This window comes from Pelobates fuscus, chromosome 5, assembly GCF_036172605.1.
Source record: "Pelobates fuscus isolate aPelFus1 chromosome 5, aPelFus1.pri, whole genome shotgun sequence".
Classification (NCBI taxonomy): Eukaryota; Metazoa; Chordata; class Amphibia; order Anura; family Pelobatidae; genus Pelobates; species Pelobates fuscus.
Genome location: NC_086321.1, coordinates 149,915,861 through 149,931,374, shown reverse-complemented (window position 1 = coordinate 149,931,374; position 15,514 = coordinate 149,915,861).

The following is a 15,514-nucleotide window of genomic DNA, read 5'->3' as shown; positions in this document are numbered from 1 at the left end:
ATGCAGAGGGTAATAAGTAAAGGAGTGGGTGGTATCACTGTATGGATAGATATTAAAACATCTGTAACTGCCCTCTTATAGTGCGGGGAATTCATTCTAGATTTTTCATGAATGATATGTTTGAAAACGTGTTATTCCAATACATATTTTAGAAGCAAAATAAAATAATGCGTGGTAGAAACCCAGAATCTATATGTACGCATAAAGGAAATGGAATCACCTAACTAGGAGTCACGTGTTGTTAGCAATGAGTATCACAACGAATGCTTCCTTTGCAGGACACTTATTCAGAATTAATTGTAGCAATCGATTGGAAATTCTTAAATAGGTAGACACTCCACATTTCTATCATTTTAGTAATTTGCCACCATTCTCGGTCAATGTATATGTGATAGATGAATCAATACATCATCATATACAGTCCAGAAGGCACAGTCTTCAAAGTCTCTTGGGTAATTGGCTACAACGTACTATTCTTCATTGCTCAATTTTATATTCAAACCTACAGATTTTTTTTTCGCATGCAGCAGCTGGGGCCCCAATTTAATTGTATTTGCATATGGGTTACATACATTTTGTGACACAGTGGCAGGGTGGGGGCAGTGTCCTTGTGTGTAAAGATGGTTTGGCATTGGTGCATAACAAGTACAGGAATGATGATCTACCACAAAGACCTCGCCCACCCCCCTTAATGGGCAAGTCTGTACGCCTCCCTGCACTAAGGATCAGATGTCAGCCATATACCAAGATCTGTGGTATAAACACACTAGGTTTTCTGTGCCAGTAATGACATACCACTGCTGGAGTGTTGTAGGTTCTCAGCAGCAAAGTCTCAAGCTACTCTATTAAATCAAAATGATTCAGTGTACATGTTCATATTTATTTTATTATGCTTATATGTGAAATATGGCACTGCAAATAGGTTATAGCATTCAAACACAGAGTAAAGGACATATGGGTAGTTTAATATATCAGCATGTTTTAATACACTGAGATGCTCCAGTCACGAATCTCTAAATGCTAATAATTTGTAATTTATTTAAAATATTAAATTATAAGTTTGCTGAGGTTATGTATGTGTTATGCAATCAACTTTACATATGCATATCTATAAAATTTCATATAGAAATATATTATATATAAAGTCAGTTGCCTCTTTAATAGGTACATCTATTCAATAAACAACCTTTTTATACCCAGAACAGCTTGAATTCCGCATAGGGCTCAGTAAACATTCTAGGACTTTTGATTCATGCTGACGTGATAGCATCACTTATTCTTTTTTTAGAATTTTGGAAATGCAAATAATGCTGTGAATTTCACAGAACTATCCTCTTGAATTGAAATATGGAGAATATATACCGGTAGTTCTTTGGAGTAAACAGGAGCAATTGTCATGCAAATGGAAACAACTTGAGATGATGTGTGCTTTGTGACATGGAACATTATCCTGCTTGAAAATGTAGAGACTGTTCTAGAAAATGTGTGGCTATAAAAGTAATCACAACGTTATCTTTCAAAATGAATAGGCCATTTGTTTTTAACCATTGGGTCAGCATCGACATTTGGAACAATCAGTCCAGGGATGCACATGACCAACAACATTTAGTTAGGCAGTCACATTCAAATGTTGCTTATTTGTTAATATAGAATAATATAAAAACGTCCCCATAAAAACAAACCCCATTAGATTGCCCAGTGGACTAATGACACAAGGCAAGATACTATAATTTCGCCAATATCCTGTAGTCCAGTTTTCCTGCTAACATGTCTGCTGTTCTCATCTTCTTGTTCTTAGCTGGTTGTAGTGGAATATGCTATGGCCGTCTGCTGCGTTAAGCCCATTCACTTGAAGAATCAGAGCTGTATGTTTCAGAAAGCCATTGTTATAAGAAGTGTTTTTTATTGAGTATTTGTGGCCTTTGTTGACTTGAATGATTCTCAACATTTTTTGGTGACCTCTCACAACAACAGAGTGTTTTCCCCCAGGGAATGACTGCATGGTAGATGTTTTTTATTCTATTCTATTTTTGTGAACTCTGAGACTTTGTTGTGATTAAAAACCATGTTCAGTCAGCGTTCCCAGGTATACTCGAACCACTATCTCTTGTACCAAGGATCATACCATAATCAACACTGCTTCTGTCATGCAACAGCCCAAATCTAATGAAATTACATCTCATGGACACTTCTACCTGCATTGTAGATAAAATTCAGGAACATGATTCAGTGTTTAGCTATTTGCATTAGTGAATAGGTGTACCTAATCAAATGATCAGTGTATTTCCCTACGATACTGGTCAAAGTATCCTTTAAAACCTAAAACTCAAAATAGATTGTAGTTCTGAAGGAGATCATAATTATCTTTGGTTACCGGAACCTTTGTTCCATCAGGAAGTCAAGCAAACCTTTATTCCATTAAACAAACACAGGGGCATTCTACAGGGGTTGGAAGGTGAGTCTCAAGTGGGGTACTTGCCTGTCTCACCAGTTCAAATTTCCGCACCATTTCGTTGTTGGCTCCAAATCCCCTGTTATACTGAGAGAGAAAAAGCACCCCAATTATATCATTTGTGACAATGCAACCTGAACGTACCATATTTGGAGAAGGTAATTGCACAATTATACACAATGTGAGGGTACTGCTGTAGGTGCAGGATTTGAATGGGACGATTGGTAAATACAGCATGGCTTGGGGTTAAGGTTAGTCTAAGAGTATGGTATAGAGGCTTAAATGGTTACTCCAACCACCATGACCACTTCTGCTTTTAGAAGTGATCATGGCTTTAGGAGTCTGTATATGCGGCATTTCTGCTTAAAACTCTGCTTAAAATATCTTCATTTTTATGATGGGGTATACTTGCACATCCGGCACACGTGAATTAGGCAGTCCACACTGCCTAATGTAAAATCTGTGCAAAGTTTATGCACCAACGACAGATTTAATGAGCTTTGTCCTTGCAGACAGCACCTGCAAAGGGTAGCATGTATCTCCCCTAAATCCCTTTTCCAAAACAACCCCCCCCCCCCGCAGCTTCCTATAGACTTAATGTTCCTACATTTTTTATTTTTGTTTTTTATTTTACATTTTTCCTCCATCCATCTCTTCCTCTCTCTGTCCTTCCCCACTCCATCCCTGCATGCGCATGTTCCCTGAGCCAGTGAAACGGTCCAATCGAATATGTTTCTATATGCAGGAGGGGCAATTACATTTCTCCCTGGGCTGAAGCCTCTAGTCTTTTTGGAACTTTGCAACAACCCTGAGCAAACACTTCAGACTGCATACGTTATGTATATGGCACAAACAAAATTACAATTTAGTCTGGCTATGAAGGCTCTTAATCTGTGCTGGAGAATTTTATTTATGTGTGTTTGAATTGAAGGATGTGTGTATGTCAGCAGCAGGAAATAGTTCTCTATTGTGATAGTGGAACAAAGAGGTCAACAGATCTCAAAATTAAAGAAAATGCAACATAAACCTATAAAACAAATTCCCTATACACTGCTAATTTATTGCCAAACTGCTATTATAACAATACTTTATTTTATTTTTTTTTCTATTTCTGTCTTAGAGCAAACAAATAAAAAGTAATTCTGGAGTAGCAACTCTATTGGATTGCAATAACACTTTCTGTGCCAGTCTGACATTACAATAGAGAGTTGAAATCAGAGCTGAATTATTGTCAAAAAAACATCTTCCCCAAGGAAAAGCATCAGTACTCCACATTCCCTAAAACCATCACACTTCAGTCCCAGATGTTGCTTCAAACAACTGAAATGCCATCTGTTCTGCAAAAGGGGAAAGAGCTATTGCAGGGGTGTGTGGAAGCTGTTTTGGTGGTGGGGGAGTGTTTTTGAGAGCACACCAAAGGATGCTAACTTGCATGGTTTAAAATTTACTGTTGCTTGGTGCAGGAAATGAAGGGGTTAATGTCACTTTGTCTGCAATTTCACTAGGGAGTCAAGCATTCTGTAAAAAAAAAGGAAACGCAGAGTGGTAATTGTTATTTGTAATCATGCAAATTAGAACGTCCAAGAGGGAAATAAAATAATATTAAAATGAATTGCTTCCTCATATGTTCTGCGGCTTTAATTCTTAGAATGCAAATGCATTAAAGGTGCAGTGACTCACTGAGTCGATCTATGAAACATCCTGCCCTGATATTAAGGCACAGAGGGGGAACACTAGTTGGATTTAATGCTGCGCATTGGTTTTGGTATTTATAATGGGTTTGAATATGTACAAAGTAACAATGGATGCCCTGAAATTAAACGATTTGAATTTCACATCCTCTGCATTCTATAGTTGCATATTTGCTTTGTAAATGACCATAGCCTTTTATTAAAGACACATCAGCACATTTTCTGCCAGGGTGCAGTACAAAAGATAAGCCACCCTCCCGACCCTGCCCATACACTTGCTCACTTTAGTATTTAAACTGGTAACAAAACAATGATTTTCCACTCTATTGAAAAATTACAATTTCTACAATGTGCTGGATTATTTGCATGCTTATTTGTATCACCGGCCAGTTTATACTGCAGGCATTTCTACCTATATTTCTTCGATATGGCACATACTGCAAAATCAGAAAAATAAATAAAAATGTCATAATCACATTAAAGGGACTCTATAAGGGACTATTTATTCCCTTAACATCCTTATTATTTTATATCTTGAGAATCAAATCTGTTGAAAACATACATATTACATTCACTGGACTGGAACAAAGCAATAGAAAATACATTTAAAACAAATACTCTAAATGCTTTTTTTTACATGAAAATTTATAAACAAAATGTTAATGAGAAAATAATAAAAAAAAACTAATATCCAAACTCCCATTGTACTATTTGAAGTGGTACAATTGCTGCTTTAATCTTGGTTTAAAGGATCACTATAGTGTCAGGAAAAAAAAACTTGTTTTCCTGGCACTATATAATCCTTAGGTCCCCCCCATCCTCAGGGTTTCTCTCTCTCTGGGCTGAAGGCGCTGGTGATCTCTCCACCCCCTTCGACGTCAGCTCCCAAGTGGAGCCGAATGCGCATGCGTGGCCAGCAGGGCCGTCTTTAATAGTGATTGGACCCTGGGCAAGCATTTGCTTGGGCCCCCTGGACCCTGCTGCCCTCCCACTCCCTGGCATGCAATCATGCCTTACACTCCAACCCAGTGGCGGAACTAATGCAGAGAAGCCCTGGTACAAGAAAGTTGTTTGGGCCTCCCCCTCTAGCACAAGAGTGGCAAAAAGATACATCCCCATCTGTCATACAACTTCCACAATGCTATGCCAGCTGGGGATCTATACTTTACCCATCCTTGTAGGGTTGTATTTGTGTGCAGTGTTTGTGCATTTGAATGTAAGCCTGTTTTTGTATAGAGTATATGTGTGCATGTAGAGGTGTATTTGTATGTACTATTACAATTGGAATGCAGAGGTGTACTTGTGTGTAGTGTTTTGCGTTTGAATGCAGGTGTGTAACTGTGAGTTGGTGTATGCATATCATTTTGGCATTTTAATACTGGGTTTTGTTTGTATGTAATATTTGCCTTCAGGGTTGTTATAGGATGTAGTGTTGTCTTCTAAACATTTGTGTATAGTATTGGTGTTTGAGTAAAGGGTGTGTTTTATATATAATCTGAAATCAGGGTTGTGTTTGTATGTAATGTTTGTGTTATCAGGGATGTGTTTGCATGTTGTTTTTGATTGCTGGGATGTATACACATACACAGTTACATACACATAAACACACATAAAACACATAAACATACTGACACATGCACATACCTTGACACACAGATACACACACTGGCACATGCACACAAATTCTGATATACACACTGGCACATAAACACTCAGATACACACCGACACAGTTACACACTGGCACACACATAGACACAGATACACACACTCTGACATACATGTGATAATTTTTATGTTTGCAGCAGGGCAGAAGCAGAGAGTTGGAGGAGGCACAAAGCTTGTACATGCTGATGATGTGGCAAGGCAAGCTGGTACTGTTATATGTAATGCACAACAAAAATAAAGAATTAAAACATAAAATAAACACTGTGCTTAAATGCAACTGCAGCAATAATTAAACTCATCTAAACAGAAAAAAGCAGTGAGTGGGGGCACAGGGTAAAAGAGCAGTGAGGGGGGGAAGGCAGGAGCAGTGAGTGGGGGCACCGAGAAGCAGTAAGAGGGGGGAAGCAGGGCAGGGGCAGAGAGAAGAGAAGAAGTGAGTGGGGAAGGCAGGGCAGGGGCAGAGTGTGGGGGCATAGAGAAGCGAAGTGAGTGGGGAAGGCAGGGGCATTGAGTGGGGGCACAGAGAAGATAAGCAGTAAGTGGGGGCACAGAGAAGATAAGCCGTAAGTGGGGGAAAGCAGGGCAGGGGCATTGAGTGGGGTGGCTCATAAGTTTTTCTAAAACCTATCCTAGCTGCAGCCATTCACCCAGAAGGATAGGATCAGGGACTGGATACACTTACCTTCAACTCAGCTTAGTGCTGGCTGAGGCTGATGGGAGTGGGAATGAGCAGCAGCTCATTCCTGCCTCTCCTCCCCATGCTGCTACCTGCTGCTGCCTCCTTCCACTCGCGGTGCTCTTTTCTGAAGCTGGGAGGAAGTGATTGGCTGTCACTTCCTCCCAGCCAGCTAATACTACAGGTGCCCGGTCGGCTCTTAAAGGGCCAAGGCACCCCACCGGGTCCCTGTTCAGAGATACCCATCGGGTGGCCCTAAATGCATGGGCCACCTGATAGGCCCCTCCAAATTGTTGTGGGCCCACAGGGCAGCTGCTTTGGGCCCCCCAGGAGTAACTGGGCCCGGGGCAGCTGCCCCGTTTGCCCTGTGTTAAAGACAGCCCTGGTGGCCAGAGCCGCGCGCGCATTCAAAACGCCCATAGGACAGCATTTCTCAATGCTTTCCTATGCACATTCTGCGTGCTCAATACGTCTCGGAAGCACATCTAGCGACTGTCAGAAAGACAGCCACTAGAGGCTGGATTAACTCTGCAATGTAAACATAGCAGTTTCTCTGAAACTGCTATGTTTACAGCTGTAGGTTTAAAACCTGGGGGACCTGGCACCCAGACCACTTTATTGAGCTGAGGTGGTCTGGGTGACTATAGTGGTCCTTTAAAGGGACACCCCAGGCCCCAAAATCTTCGACTTAAGTCAGTGCTTTATGTGTGAACAGTGTGTCCACTTTTTAAGTTTACAAACAGTGCAGATTTCAATAAAAACTGATCCCCCTGGTTGTCAATCAGACAACCGGTCCTGTTACTCTCTGGTATTTCAGGTCAGTGGAGCTAAACTCAGGGTGCAGGCAATTGCCCAGAGCACCTGCCTTGTAAAGACATCTCATTGAGCTGCATTGGTAAGTCTGTGATAGGACAGCCACAGAAAGTCTAGGTGTGTTAGAAGGGGAAGGGGGGGGGGGGGGGGAGAGAGGCAGCAGACAATTTTCTGCTTTTGCAAATTGTTTTCAATTATACCACACATAACAAAAATCCTAATTAATTTTCATTTGGGGTATATCTACTTAAAGGACCACTATAGTGCCAGGAAAACATACTCGTTTTCCTGGCACTATAGTGCCCTGAGGGTGCCCCCACCCTCAGGGTCCCCCTCCTGCCGGGCTCTGGTGTGAGGAAAGGGTTAAAACTTACCTTTATTTCAGCGCCGGGCGGGGAGCTCTCGTCCTGCTCTCTGCCTCCGATCCTCCCTTTCGGCTGAATGCGCATGCGCGGCAAGAGCTGCGCGCGCATTCAGCCGGTCTCATAGGAAAGGATTTACAATGCTTTCCTATGGACGCTTGCGTGCTCTCACTGTGATTTTCACAGTGAGAATCACGCAAGCGCCTCTAGCGGCTGTCAATGAGACAGCCACTAGAGGATTTGGAGGCTGGATTAACCCTATTATATACATAGCAGTTTCTCTGAAACTGCTATGTTTAGAATAAAAAGGGTTAATCCTAGAGGGACCTGGCACCCAGACCCCTTCATTAAGCTGAAGCGGTCTGGGTGCCTAGAGTGGTCCTTTAACAGTGATTTTTATTTTTGTATTTGGGCAGTGGAGTGTCCATCTAAATAATAAAACTATTTCCATCTTTTTTAATTGTGTCCTTTGCCTGGTTGTTTAATTCTCATGGTGCCATGTGTGCACAGAGCGTACGTCACTATGGAAAGAATGCGTGCAATCATATGTCCCTCTCCAAGCAAATGTCCAAGTGCGCCTGGAATATCAAGGGCCAATTGCATCACCCACACAAGAAAGTGATGAGGTGGTAAGTGTATTTTCTACTTACTTTTGCAGCACATCACACCAAGCTAAATGCATAGCATTTACTGGGGTTAAGCTTTGAGGAACTGTCATTTTCAAAGAAGTGAGTTCCTTTTTAACATAAAGCTGTAGCATTTATTTGAAACATGATATTCATAAACAGTACATCTCCCCCCCCCCCCCCCCCCACCTTCTACAATCAATAAATATGTACATCTATTTTTTCCTCAAAATATTTTTTTAAAAACATTTTTGATTGATTATAGTTGAAGGAAAGCTGTCCAGTTGTGTAATTTGGATTTGTGCTGCCATAGGTACAACTAAATCGGGCACCCCCAATCTAAATTTGCACCACGTTTCCTTGTCAAGGCTGCACCTCTTCCTGTTTAAGACCTACACACTTTGACAGACAGACACACTCCCTCACTGATACATGCACTGACATATACTCACTGACAGATACACAGTCATTGACACACACACTTACTGACAGACACACACATTCAGTGACACACACACTCACTGACAGACAGGCACACTCACTGACAGACACAAACACACTCTCAGACACAAATACATTTACTGACAGACACAAACATATACACTCACTGGCAGATAGACACACATTCCCTGACAGACATACTCACTTACTGACAGACACACATTCACTGACAGATACACACTGATACTGACACACTCACACACCTTTTCTTATACACTCTCCTACCTTTGGGAGAGAGTGGATTATTTCCCTGCGGTCCAGTTTGGATCATGTCCCTGGGGTCCACTGTGGCTGCTGGGCGCATGCACACACAATGGAGGCAGTGAGGAAGCTATAATCTTGCACTTCTCCCTCATGTGCCGCTTAATAATGCCGGGGCTGGAGTGACATCAAATTCCAGCATCACTGCAGGGTGCGCAAGAAAGTAGTGCACAGAGAACAGTGCTTCCTCGCTGCCCGTCTGCAATATGGACAGCCAAACTCTTTGGGGGAGCCCTATGGTGGTCAGACAGCCAGCTCTTGGGCCCCCATGACACTAACAAGGCATTTGCAGGGGCGTTTGGTGTGGAGTTTTTTGCCAGCCCATGGAAAGTGCCATTCAAAGCAAATGCCTTTTTTGCCTTGCAGTAAATACAGCACTGCTCTAGGCACCATAACAACTTCATAGCACCAGCTTACTTTTAGGGAATAAACCATTCATAACCGGTTTTGCCCTAAAGTCCAGTATACAGAGATTGATCGCTCTGCCCGCCATCTTTCTGCTGAATCTTGAAAGAGGAAGACGTGGCCAGAGACTGCCCGCTGAGGTTCTAACTCAATCAATAGCTTGCCATTCACAAAACGACTTGAGAAAAATACGTACCTACAGCTGAGACCAAGGCTCATCAACTGGCCAAGGCTTTCAACTGCCCATCTCTTTCAAGATTCTGAGTAGCGGAAGGACAGGGGGCAGAGCGAATGGGCACTGGATACTAGAGATAAACAGTTTGTGAATTGGTTAACACTTAAACATCATGATAACAACATAAAAGACTCTATTTTCTACATATCAGATATTCATATAAAAATCAGTTGTAGGAAAAAGCATATTGGGTTTATTCACTGAACAGGGATTGTAAGTAATTGGATAGTGCGTTTTAGATTTTCGAAATGTTTCTCCCACTTAAATTTTCAATTCTCTGGTTCATTCCACGTAATTCTATGCTAAGTGAATATACCCATATTGTGTTTTGTCTCAACACTGTAGACGTAAAGCAAAATGTAGGGATTTAAATTGATGTTGATTGATAGGGTTATTCATTATAGGGAGAATTGCAGTGAATTCAAAATACCCAACATGGAAATTATTCTCCAAGTCAGCTATACTTCCAGCATGGCTACTTGGGCCTCAAATTTGAAATTCACTTTCATGGTTTTCACAAATGTGAGAATTCAAAGTAAATTTCTAATTTTTTGTTCCCTATTGGCATAATTCTGTAGCCCCACCCTCAAAAGAACCACTGAAAGAGCGTTTTAAAATAAGGTTTTGCTTATCTGTGTCGAACGTCGGGCCAAGCTCCCGGCACTGCACAGCATACCCCATATGAAGTCACGAGAGCCTCGCCAAGGCCCAATCAAAGGCTTCTCATAGAGAGGCCTTTGATTGGACCATTTAAGGGGGCTCAGAGAGCATGTGTGTGCTCTGAGCCAGCAAGGACAGGGGGAAAGATAGAGAGGGAAGGAGTGAATGAGGAGGTGGGGGGGGGAGGGGGGGGGACAAGAGCTCTGCCTAAAAGGGAGAAGTAGTTACGTCTGTGGGCAGTGTGCAGTGCGAGCTTCCAACAGATGTAAAATATACACAGAATTGACATTAGGCAGCCCGAAACAGAGTGCTAGTTAGACTCCTAGCACACAATTGCCAATAACTCTCGATGTGCAGTATTTCCATGGTTTCATGGTGGTTGGAGTAACCCTTTCAAAATAGTGAACTGGAAATTTTTCTGAATCGGCTATGCTTTCACTTTTAAATATCTTAGTCAGTTATTGCCCTCTTCACCTACTTTTCCAGTATGTCAATGATTTTTTTTTAATTTAGTGTCTGTTTTGTTTACGTTTTTACAGCACTGAGGAATATGTTACCACTATGTAAGCTCATTGAGCAGGGCCCTTAACACCTCTGTTCCTGTGCATCCAACTCGCCTAGTTACAATTACGTGTCTGTGAGTCCACCCACTGTACAGCGCTACGGAATCTGTTGACACTTAATAAAAATAATATGATTTAAAAGATGTAATTTCTTGTAAATTACAGATAAGTGGCAATCTCCTTAAAAAAATATTATTATTATTTATTTTATTACTTATATAGCGCCATCAGATAATTGTACTCTGAAATATAGATGAAGTTAAAGAATACTAACTGCTTTTGTATAAGTAGATTAAAAAATTACAACTGCATTGTGAAATTGAACATTACAAAATTATATCCATCCCCGTCACTCCACCAATTTTAGGTGCTTTGATGATCGCAAAATCACTCCAAATAAATGTACAACAATCCCAAAAATACAATAACCCTAAATATACAAACGTATATACAGGGAGTGCAGAATTATTAGGCAAATGAGTATTTTGACCACATCATCCTCTTTATGCATGTTGTCTTACTCCATGCTGTATAGGCTCGAAAGCCTACTACCAATTAAGCATATTAGGTGATGTGCATCTCTGTAATGAGAAGGGGTGTGGTCTAATGACATCAACACCCTATATCAGGTGTGCATAATTATTAGGCAACTTCCTTTCCTTTGGCAAAATGGGTCAAAATAAGGACTTGACAGGCTCAGAAAAGTCAAAAATAGTGAGATATCTTGCAGAGGGATGCAGCACTCTTAAAATTGCAAAGCTTCTGAAGCGTGATCATCGAACAATCAAGCGTTTCATTCAAAATAGTCAACAGGGTCGCAAGAAGCGTGTGGAAAAACCAAGGCGCAAAATAACTGCCCATGAACTGAGAAAAGTCAAGCGTGCAGCTGCCAGGATGCCACTTGCCACCAGTTTGGCCATATTTCAGAGCTGCAACATCACTGGAGTACCCAAAAGCACAAGGTGTGCAATACTCAGAGACATGGCCAAGGTAAGAAAGGCTGAAAGACGACCACCACTGAACAAGACACACAAGCTGAAACGTCAAGACTGGGCCAAGAAATATCTCAAGACTGATTTTTCTAAGGTTTTATGGACTGATGAAATGAGAGTGAGTCTTGATGGGCCAGATGGATGGGCCCGTGGCTGGATTGGTAAAGGGCAGAGAGCTCCAGTCCGACTCAGACGCCAGCAAAGTGGAGGTGGAGTACTGGTTTGGGCTGGTATCATCAAAGATGAGCTTGTGGGGCCTTTTCGGGTTGAGGATGGAGTCAAGCTCAACTCCCAGTCCTACTGCCAGTTTCTGGAAGACACCTTCTTCAAGCAGTGGTACAGGAAGAAGTCTGCATCCTTCAAGAAAAACATGATTTTCATGCAGGACAATGCTCCATCACATGCGTCCAAGTACTCCACAGCGTGGCTGGCAAGAAAGGGTATAAAAGAAGAAAATCTAATGACACAGCCTCCTTGTTCACCTGATCTGAACCCCATTGAGAACCTGTGGTCCATCATCAAATGTGAGATTTACAAGGAGGGAAAACAGTACACCTCTCTGAACAGTGTCTGGGAGGCTGTGGTTGCTTCTGCACGCAATGTTGATGGTGAACAGATCAAAACACTGACAGAATCCATGGATGGCAGGCTTTTGAGTGTCCTTGCAAAGAAAGGTGGCTATATTAGTCACTGATTTGTTTTTGTTTTGTTTTTGAATGTCAGAAATGTATATTTGTGAATGTTGAGATGTTATATTGGTTTCACTGGTAAAAATAAATAATTGAAATGGGTATATATTTGTTTTTTGTTAAGTTGCCTAATAATTATGCACAGTAATAGTCACCTGCACACACAGATATCCCCCTAAAATAGCTAAAACTAAAAACAAACTAAAAACTACTTCCAAAAATATTCAGCTTTGATATTAATGAGTTTTTTGGGTTCATTTAGAACATGGTTGTTGTTCAATAATAAAATTAATCCTCAAAAATACAACTTGCCTAATAATTCTGCACTCCCTGTAAAGCCTTGCACACTGTATTATCAAATAGAAAAATATATAAATTAATGGAAATGCTTGTACAGGAAATCTTTATTTTCTTATAAAGTAAGGAATACAAAAATAAATTACCGTATATACTCGAGTATAAGCCGAGTTTTTCAGCCCATTTTTTGGGCTGAAAAACCCCAACTCGGCTTATACTCGAGTCAGAGTCTGTATTATGGCAATTTGCATTGCCATAATACAGACTGGGGGAGAGGGGGACTGGCAGAGCTGTACTTACCTTTCCTGCAGCTCCTGTCAGCTCTCTCCTCCTCCGCGCCGTCCGTTCAGCACCTCGGTCAGCTCCCAGTGTAAGTCTCCCGAGAGCCGCGGCTCTCGCGAGATTTACACTGGGAGCTGACAGAAGAGCAGAACGGACGGCGCAGAGGAGGAGAGAGCTGACAGGAGCTGCAGGACAGGTAAGTTACAGCTCTGCCAGCCCCCCTCTCCCCCCCACTGAACTGCCACTGGACCACCAGGGAAGGAGAGCCCCCCTCCCTGCCATATATCAAGCAGGGAGGGGGGACGAAAAAAAAAATATAAATAAAATAAGAAATAAAATAATAAAAAAAAAAAGGGGTATGGGAGGGGGGGGTATAAGGACCACTATGGGAGGGAGGGGGTGGGTTAAGGACCACTATGGGAGGGAGGGGGGTATAAGGACCGCTATGGGAGGGAGGGGGGGTATAAGGACCACTATGGGAGGGAGGGGGGGGGTATATGGACCACTATGGGAGGGATGGGGGGGGGATAAGGAACACTATGGGAGGGAGAAGGGGGATAAGGACCACTATGAGAGGGAGGGGGTGGGATAAGGACCACTATGGGAGGGGAGGGGGAAGTAAGGACCACTAGGGGAGGGGAGGGTAAGGACCACTAGGGGAGGGGTGAGTCAGGACCACTGGGGGGGGGAGTGAAGGAACACGGGGGTGGGGAGGTAAGGACCACTGAGGGAGGAGGAGGGGAAGTCAGGACATATGGGGGGGGGGGAGGGGGCGGCAAAAAATGTTTTGCCTACGGCGGCAAATATCCTTGCACCGGCCCTGCACACACTGCATTCACACACTGCATTCATGCACACACACACTGCATTCATGCACACACATACTGCATTCATGCACACACACACTGCATTCATGCACACACACACTGCATTCATGCACACACTGCACTCATACACACACGCTGCACTCATACACACACACATACGCACACACTGCATTCATTATACACACACTGTAAATAAATATTCAATTAATATATTTTTTTTAGGATCTAATTTTATTTAGAAATTTACCAGTAGCTGCTGCATTTCCCACCCTAGTCTTATACTCGAGTCAATAAGTTTTCCCAGTTTTTTGGGATAAAATTAGGGGCCTCGGCTTATATTCGGGTCGGCTTATACTCGAGTATATACGGTAAATAAGTAATGCATCCTCTTGGGGGGAACCTTGGATTGCAATTCTCCTTAGTGAAAAAACCCTGAAGTGACAACAAAACTATATAACACCAATCCACAAAGTAAAAAAAAAAAATATATATATATATAGAAACACTTGTGCGTATGGAGCATTGCAATGCCTGAGATTATTCATCACACCTTTTATTTGGTTTTGGATTATTTCCTTATGAGCAAGATTTTCTGAGCAAGTGTTTCCTGTGGTTTCAAAAAACAAATTCTAGTTCATGATAGCGTTCCAGATTCTATATACTCTTAAAAAAATAAAAAAAATAAATAGAAACGTAAATAAAAGTAGCGCATTTGAGAATTTTTTTTAAAAAATTGCCCACACAAAAACTGCAGCACGAAAACTGAACTGGTGCCAAAATGCCCATCACCACACAAAAACGTGTCTCATCTTGTCTGTTGGACCTGCTCTTTAATCATTATGAACAATCTTTTTTAGGGGAATCGTTGCTTTTGTGCATATAATGACGTATCTGAGTGTCTTTCATTTCTAGAGTGGTGGCTTGGAACAATGACTTGAAGGCTACGATCATCTACCTCAAGAACAGCAAGGGTATAAGGTCAATGTTCTTTTAGAATAGTCACATTATGTTTTAAATTACAGGAATGGGTTGCTGTGTTTTTCCTGGCAAATCTAGTCTGCTTGACATAATACTATTCTTTATAATTAATAATAATTAAATAAGAATGGTTGATTCTAATAATAATTATCTCTATAATTATCTTCAAAATAGAATAGGGGAATCTCAGAATATCTGGGTTTAGACAAATGATTCTAATATGGTTACAAAAGAATTGTGCATGACCTATAACCCTGTAGTGCATTCAAATTAATATTAGCAAGTTTATAATGTTGGAGATGGTGCTGGGGATCAGGGAAATTATGTAAGATTGTTTGCCATTATAAATGAGACACATTGAGTACCTCAAATTTGAAATTCACTTTCATGGTTTTCACAAATGTGAGAATTCAAAGTAAATTTCTAATTTTTTGTTCCCTATTGGCATAATTCTGTAGCCCCACCCTCAAAAGAACCACTGAAAGAGCGTTTTAAAATAAGGTTTTGCTTATCTGTGTCGAACGTCGGGCCAAGCTC